The sequence below is a fragment of the Rhinopithecus roxellana genome, chromosome 10, assembly GCF_007565055.1.
Source record: "Rhinopithecus roxellana isolate Shanxi Qingling chromosome 10, ASM756505v1, whole genome shotgun sequence".
NCBI lineage: Eukaryota > Metazoa > Chordata > Mammalia > Primates > Cercopithecidae > Rhinopithecus > Rhinopithecus roxellana.
Genome location: NC_044558.1, coordinates 56,054,358 through 56,063,095, shown reverse-complemented (window position 1 = coordinate 56,063,095; position 8,738 = coordinate 56,054,358).

Sequence of the window (8,738 nt, the reverse complement as noted above, 5' to 3'; positions counted from 1 at the left end):
GAGAGTCTGGGATGTGATTGTAAGAATCTGGGCTTTTACTCTGAGTAAAATATGAAGTCATTAGAATTTTTGGAGCTAAAAAGGGGCAGAACTGTCTCTCTCACTGCTGTGTTGAGAATAGAATGAAAGGATCAAGGACATAAGTTGGAAGACCAGTCAGGAGACTATGGCAGTATTCCAGGTAAAACATGATGGCATCTCAGACAAGGGTGGTGGCAAAACTAGTGGGATTCTTAAGTTTTGGAGGTGGGATCAATAAAAATGTGTTGATGGATTGGAAGCATAAGAGAAAGGGCACCCAGGAATGAGCTCAAGTTCTTGGCCTGAGCAACTGGGGAAAGGGGGTTGCCAATAGTAACTGAGAACCTGAAGCTTGGAGGAGGAGCGATATGGGGGATGAGCAGAAGCTCAGCTATAGACATGCTAAGTTCGAGATACGTTTTAGTCATTGTTTCGTGATATCAGGTTGGCAATTGGATGTACTGGTCTAGAGTCCAGGGTGGAGTCTGGGCTGAAAATGCGTACTTGGACATCATCACTTTTTGACAAGATGGCTTCAGAGCATAATAATATACATTTAGTTGACTGTAGAAGGAAGATAGAATTGTGATGCCAAAGTCTGTGGCTTGCTCCACCTTGGTGAATTGCTTTCTAAATGATTTTAATGTTCTCTGTGTTATAATGATGTGGAATGTTCATTGGAATGGTACATTTGACTATTAACTTATTTTAAAGTGGTAAAACATTTTTATTCTAAAAATAAAAAATTAAAACAATCACACATAGACTACTGCCCAAGTGATAATTATTGCTAAAAGTCTGTCATATTTCTTTCCCATCTTTTTTCTTTGAGTGTTTCTAAATGTGGAATTTCTAAAATGTCTCCCAAAATAAGTTGTTGATAAGACAAAGCTGAGTTTTTTTTTTTTCATCAACTTTTATTTTAAGTCGGGGGTACATGTGCAGGATGTGTAGGTTTCTTACATAGGTAAACTTGTGCCATGTTGATTTGCTGCACAGATCAACCCGTCACCTAAGTATCAAACCCTGTATGCATTACCTATTCTTCCTGATGCTCTCCCCCAACCTTGACAGGCCCCAGTGTATGTTGTTCCTTGCAATGTATCCACATATTCTCATCGTTCAGCTCCCACTTATAAGTGAGAACATGTGGTGTTTGGTTTTCTATTCCTGCATTAGTTTGCTAAGGATAATGTCTTTCAGCTTCTCTCTTGCCCTTGCAAAGGACATGATCTCATTCCTTTTTATGGCTGCATAATATCCCACAGTGTACATGTACCACATTTTCTTTATCCAGTCTATCATTATTGGGCATTTGGGTTGATTTCATGTCTTTACTATTGTGAATAGTGCTGCAATTAACATACCTCTGCATGTATCTTTATAATAGATTTACATTCCTTTGGGTATTTACCCAGTAATGGGATTATTGGGTCAAATGATATTTCTGCTTCTAGATCTTTGAGGAATCACCAGACTGTCTTCCACAATGGTTGAACTAATTTACATTCCCACCAACAGTGTAAAAGCATTCTTATTTCACTGCAACCTCACCAGCATCTGTTATCTCTTGACATAATTGCCATTATGGCTGGCATGAGATGGTATCTCATTGTGGTTTTGATTTGCATTTCTCTAATGATCAGTGATGTTGAGCTTTTTTCATGTTTGTTGGCCACATGAATGTACAAAGCTGAGTTTTTTGCTGGCAAGAGAGATCACTATCTTGTTAGAGTTTTAATGTTTTTTTTTTTATGAAGACAAGGAGGAGTCAAGATATTTATAAGGTTTGCAGGCATAGTTTAAGAAAGAGTTTTCAATGTGAGGAATGAATAGAACTGAGTAAGAATGACAATATAATAATTTAGAATGGGGAGAGAAAGCAAGATAAGAGTTACGAGGTGAGGATTTTGAAGAGTCTTGGATGGTAAACAGTCATTTGATGTTCATTTAATCTTTTTTTGTGAATTCTGAAAAAATATTTATTTAAGACATATTTTTGGTCAGGCATGCTGGCTCATGCCTGTAATCCTAACACTTCGGAAATCAGACGGATCACTTGAGCCCAGGAGTTCAAGACCAGCCTGGGCAATATGGTGAAACCCTGTGATATGGTTTGGCTGTGTCCCTACCCAAATCTCATCTTGAATTGTAGCTCCCATAATCCCCACGTGTTGTGGGAGGCAGCCCGGAAGGAGATAATTGAATCACAGGGTCAGTTCCCCCATACTGTTCTTGTGGTAATGAATAAGTCTCATGAGAGCTGATGGTTTTATAAGGGGATTCCCCTTCCACTTGACTCTCATTCTCTCTTGCCTGCTGCCATGTAAGATGTGCCTTTGCCTTCCACCATGATTGTGAGGCCTCTCCAGCCACGTGGAACTGTGAGTCCATTACACTACAGGTGTAGAAAGATTTAAATTCTTAGTATGCCTTGTAGGTAATTGTGATCATATTGTATAATTTTGTATGTTATGTCATTTTTATTTACTTTATGGCCTTTTCTACGTTGTATGTATCTACTGCAAACATTATAGGTAAAAGCTACGATGTTTCATCTTTTGAGCTCACCTAAATTGAATTAATGATTCTACTGAGCCCATTTCAGTTATTTCCTATTTTGACTTATACAGATAACAGATTAATTTACTTGCACACAAGAATAATTCTGAATATGGGATTGTTTCCTGTAGATAGAAACACCTTAGGTAAAATATGAGATAAAAGGAATATAGTCACATCTTAACTCCAAAGAGGCTATAAGTGGTTTGATTTTGTTTGTTTCCAGATAAACTCCAGTCATATAAGTCAAGCCATTGTAGTGGGTAACTTCATTCAAGTCACTATAGGTATATTAGTTTTTCTTTTATTTTCATCCACAAAATAATCCAAACTTTCTGCCCAATGGAGGAAAAATAAATGTAAGGCAGACATTTAGAGGTCTTGGCAAATAGGAGTTTGATATTCTCTATGACTCCAAATGATTAGAATCTTAAAAGCTAGCACTATTATGCAATACTTTTCCCAGAAAACAAATATTTGCATTGTCAATCCCAGTCAAAAATGATATACCAAGGAAATCTGCTGACTTTCTCCAGCTCTCACAACTCTTCCACACCAAAATCAAAAATAAAACACCTAAGTTTTAAAAAATTCTTCTTAAGTTAAACGCCTGCAAGTTTACTTATACATGGTACCTAAAGTAGGTTACTGTGAAGCTTTAGAGAAAAATTCATGTAAATATCCAGACCATATTTGGTGCTGAGTTAATGGAAATACAGTACAAAGCTGCATCTGTCTCAAAGCACAGATCAAATTTTACCTCCTACTGGAACCTATTCTCTGAGCCATGAGACAGCTTTTCTTAGAATCCTAGAGCATGTTTTATACTCATCATACCTTTTCCTCTACTAAAGTTATTCGTATGTGCAAATAGTCACCACTGGACTATGAAACTCTGGAATTCCTGAATCATTTCCTATTTTATTCACATTTGCATCCCCAGCACCTCACAGGATTTGAACAAATAGATATGTGTTGAATGGGATATAATTTTGGATTATCAGGTGATTGGCATTTTCTGCATCGCTACTCCCTACCATCAGTGTGCCTGATCCTGACTTTACTGATAACCTGATGTACTGTTGCATCAGTAAGTCTTAATTATGTAGCCTCAGGCATCCCAGTAGGAGAGCAACTTCACTGAACAGTACTGTTCTCACTGACTTCAGTGACTTCAAAGGTTTTTCTTGAGGGGATAGCAGGAATCAAGTTGAGTGAGCGTGGGGGAGAGCAGGGAAAATAGAGGCCTCCGGCTAGGGCTGAAGTGGGCTGAAGTGGGGAAAGGGAAGTTTACCTAAATCTTCCACAGCTCTCTTAGAAATTGCCCACAGGGAAGAGGAAAGGGAGGGAGTGATGGCTGGGGGCCAGAGTGGGATTGGTGAAAGGCTGACAGATGGAGTGCTCCCTTTGAGGGCTCTCTAAGGACCAACGGTTGCACAGCCACACAATGTACAGAAGTAAATCAAATTGAGGAACATGTGCACTAAAGAAGAAGAAAGAAGGAAGGGGGAAGAGGGCACACAGTAGGGAGGGGGCTGCGAGGGAGGTGGAGATACCCAAAAGCCTGAAGAAGAGAGAGTGAAGGGAATTAGTTAGGGAGAGGGTAAAGAAGCTCATACATCTGGAGGCCTGCATTTTTCTGGAGCCGTCTGGGAGTAAAAGGGAAGATGTGGACAGGGAGGGCAGATCTATCACATCTTAAGGCCTCAGGGAACTTGACTGGGCATTTCATTCATTCTTAAGTGCAAGATAAAATCCTTAATACCACAAATAAATAACTATACATGAGTGTGTACAGGCGAAGACTCCACCAACACCCTTAGTAATAGGTAGCAACATCTCTGGGCCAATTACCACAGGAGGTTCCTAGAGGATAGCGCAGTGGTTTATGCCTGGCCACAGCTGGTACCCACAGGAAATATTGAGAGCCTGAATTTAGCTATTAAAGACATTAAATCTCTTCTAGCCTGGGGGAAAACGACTCTCACCCCTAAAGCTGGATTTGAACTTCTAACTCCTGGATTCATCTGGGTGAAGGTAGAAGGAGTGGAGGCTGAATATAAAGAGAGTATTTTTTCACTGAGTCACTGGATAGGGTAAAAAGAGTTTGATTTTGTTTTTGCCTTTTTACTCCCCCTCCCTCACTTTACTTTTCCAATTCTCGTTTTAATCATCTTTTATTTGTTAAACCCTGAGCCTCCAATATCTCTATACTCCTCTAACTCCCTTCATTATGACCCTTTTCAGCCTAGCGAGGATGAGACAGATTTTTCCTTTAAGGATGGAGTTAACTAGGATGAACCAGGGAGCGTTATGGTCCTAAAGTCAAGGAATGGGCAAGTTTGGTACTTCAATGCATGGTGTGAGTGGGGTGACAATACAATATACATACAAGCTGTGGTATTTCAAAAAGTAAGTGAAGCTCTAAAAATAATTAATAGGCATTAGTTGATCTATAACAGGTGGTAACTATGACTGTGCTAAGCAAACCAGAACTCATTGTCACCCTGGATGTGACTAAATTGGCATGTAACCATATAGTTGTGTATTCTCTCTCTCTCTCTCTCTCCCCGCTCTCTCTTTCTCTTCTTCTCTCTCTCTCTCTTTCTCTTCTTCTCTCTCTCTCTCTCTCTCTCTCTCTCTCTCTCTCTGTGTGTGTGTGTGTGTGTGTGTGTGTGTGTGTATGTTTGCGGAGAGGGCAGGGGTGGGTTGTGGAAACTATTCAACTTGCCATGGGGAATCTCCTTTTATGGTAACTCCCTGGGACCATTACTTCCCTTTATCTAACCAATGTTACTCTTTGGAGGAGACGGGATTCTGGAATGGGGTATTAACTTATTTCATTTTTATTAAAATCTATCCTATCCTTCCAATGCTCAAGAATAGAGGGATAGAATAATAATAAAAATAAATAAAAGAGGCATACAAATAAGCAAGCTTTCAAAGTACAGCATTTATTTCCTGGTTGTGTGATCTTGAACAAGTTGCTTGTCCTTTCTGTTTTGTTCACTGATACATCCCCAGTGCCTATTGCACACAGAAAGCACTCAAATATTTATTGAATGGATGAATTAATGGACCTCATTCTCCTCACCTCCTAATAAAAGTGATAAAATAGCACCCATCCCAAAGAGTTGTTGCAGCAATTAAATGAGGTAATTCAGGTAATTAGATGAGGTAATGCTGTCAACTCAATGCAAAAAGCTCAGAAAATGCTGGTTATATGTATTTCTAAAGGAGATGATAATATATGCAGACTACTATACAACAATTGTATGGTACAGACCCTTAGAAAATGTCAGTTTCTTCATCTATCTTTATCCATTTTCCCACCCTAAAATTCTGGTATCTTAAAATACTCACTTTTGAACTCCAAAGGACTAGTACAGCTTTGTGTGGCATGTGTTGCCTCTGTTTCCTGACTCCCTGCCATCCTAGTTCATACCAGCATTAAGGAGTCTAGAAGTTAAAGTAGTTGTAGCTGAGAGAATAGGAGGGCAGGAACAAGGGCAAAATGAGAATTTCAACTAGACCTTGTGGTAGAAGAATCATTTATAGTAGAAGCAAAATGTCAGAGTTGAAGAACTGGGCTATGTGAATGTTTCTTGTATTCTTTTGCTATTTTTGATTCTTAAAGTTAGTGGAACAATGAGAAAACTCCACCTGGAAGCTGAGTCTCAGGCTGGTGAACAGAATATGGCTTGCTTCTACAACCAGCTCCCACAAAGGTCTCCTTTCAACACTTTAATTGACTCAAATCCTAAAGGGTTTTGTATTCTATTTTCATGAGACAGGTTATTCTTTATGCTCTATATTCAGGATTTAGAGTCTTCAGACATGAGATTGACGTAAGGTAGGGCTCAGGGAAGGGCCCATGAGTGGGAGGGTATGTTTCCTATTGTAGAAGCTTTTAGGAACCAAGATACTACCATCCTCTCATGTTGCATTGTGAGCTGTGGTGGTCAAAAATATTTCCTAAAATTGAATCTCCAGCAAGCATATTGTGGGCAAAATATGGCTCTTCTGAACATATTCTGGACAATGGGGAACCAAATGAGGATGCCATCTCACCAGCTGCTTCAGGATGAGTCACCAGAAGAACTACTGATAATCATTTTACTTTCAGTGTCCTTCCTAGAGCATCCAGAGAATAGATTCTGGACTTATACTTACCTGTCCATTACCTGCTTTTGGATGGCAATATAGTGTAGTGGAGGTAGACTGCTTATATCCAAATACCAGCCCTGTGGGCTTTGGATACGAGTGCTATGATGTTGAGCAAACAATTTTCTCTGTAGCCCATTAATTAATTTATAAAACAGAGGTAATAATAATAATGCCTACTTGATATGGTTGACTGTGTCCCCACCCAAATCTCATCTTGAATTCCCCCACATGTTGTGGAGGGACCTGGTAGGAGGTAATTGAATGATGGCGGCATGTCTTTCCCATGTTGTTCTTGTGATAGTGAATAAGTCTCAGGAGATCTTGTGGTTTAAAAAATGGCAGTTTCCCTGCAGAAGCCCTCTCTTTTTGTCTGCTGCTACCCATGTAAGATGTGACTTGCTCCTCCTTTCTTTCCAACATGATTGTGAGGCATGCCCAGCCAAATGGAGCTGTGAGCCAATTAAACCTCTTTCTTTTGTAAATTGCCCACTCTCAGGTATGTCTTTACCAGCAGTGTGAAAATGGACTAAATACAGTAAATTGGTACCAGTAGAGTGGGGTGCCACTGAAAAGATACTTGAAAATGTGGAAGCAACTTTGGAACTGGGTAACAGGCAGGGGTTGGAACAGTTTGGAGGGCTCAGAAGAAGACAAGAAAATGTGGGAAAGTTTGAAATTCCCTAGAGACTTGTTGAATGGCTTTGACCCAAATGCTGATAATGATATGGACAATGAAATCCAGGCTGAGGTGGTCTCAGATGGAGATGAGGAACTTTTGGGAACTGGAGCAAAGGTGACTCTTGTTATGTTTTGGCAAAGAGACTGGCAGCATTTTCCCCCGGCCCTAGAGATTTGTAGAACTTTGAACTTGAGAGAGATGATTTATGGTATCTAGTGGAAGAAATTTTTAAGCAGCAAAGCATTCAAGAAGTGACTTGGGTGCTGTTAAAGGCATTTAGTTTTAAAAGGGAAACACATCATAAAAGTTTGGAAAATTTGCAGCCTGACAATGCAATAGAAAAGAAAATCCCATTTTCTGAGGAGAAATTCAAGCTGGTTGCAGAAATTTGCATAAATAATGAAGAGTCAGATGTTAATCACCAAAACAATGGGGAAAAATGTCTCTAGGGCATGTCAGAGACCTTTGCAGCAGGCCCTCATATCACACACCCAGAAGTTTAGAAGGAAAAAGTATTTTTGGGCTGGGCCCAGGGTCCCCAGGCTGTTTGCAGCCTAGGGACTTGGTGCCCTGTGTCCCATCTGCTCCAGCTGGGGCTGAAAGAGGTCAATGTAGAGTTCAGGCCATGGATTCAGAGGATGCAAGCCCCAAACCATGGCAGCTTCCATGTGGTTTTGAGCCTGTGAATGTGCAGAAGTCAAGAATTGGGGATTGGGAACTTCCGCCTAGATTTCAGAGGATTTATGAAAATGCCTGGATGCCCAGGCAGAAGTTTGCTGCAGGGGAGGGGCCCTCATGGAGAACCTCTGCTAGGGCAGTGTGAAGGGGAAAGTGGGGCAGAGCATCCACATTGGGTTCCTACTGGGGCACTGCCTAGTGGAGCTGTGAGAAAAGAGTGACTGTCCTCCAAACCCCAGAATGGTAGATTCATTGACAGCTTGCACCATGTGCCTGGGAGAGTTGCAGACACTTAATGCTAGGCTGGGAAAGCAGCCAGGAGGGGGGCTACACCCTGCAAAGTCACAGAGCTGCCCAAAGCCATGGGAGCCCACCACTTGCATCAGCATGACCTGGACGTGAGACTTGGAGTCAAAGGAGATCATTTTGGAGCTTTAATATTTGACTGCCCTCCTGGATTTTGGACTTGCATAGGACCCATAGCCCCTTTGATTTGGCCAATCTCTCCCATTTGGAATGGCTATATTTACTCAATGCCTGTACCTTCATTGTATCTAGGAAGTAACTAACTTGCTTTTGATTTTGCAGGCTTACAGGTGGAAAGGACTTGCCTTGTCTCTGATGAGACTTT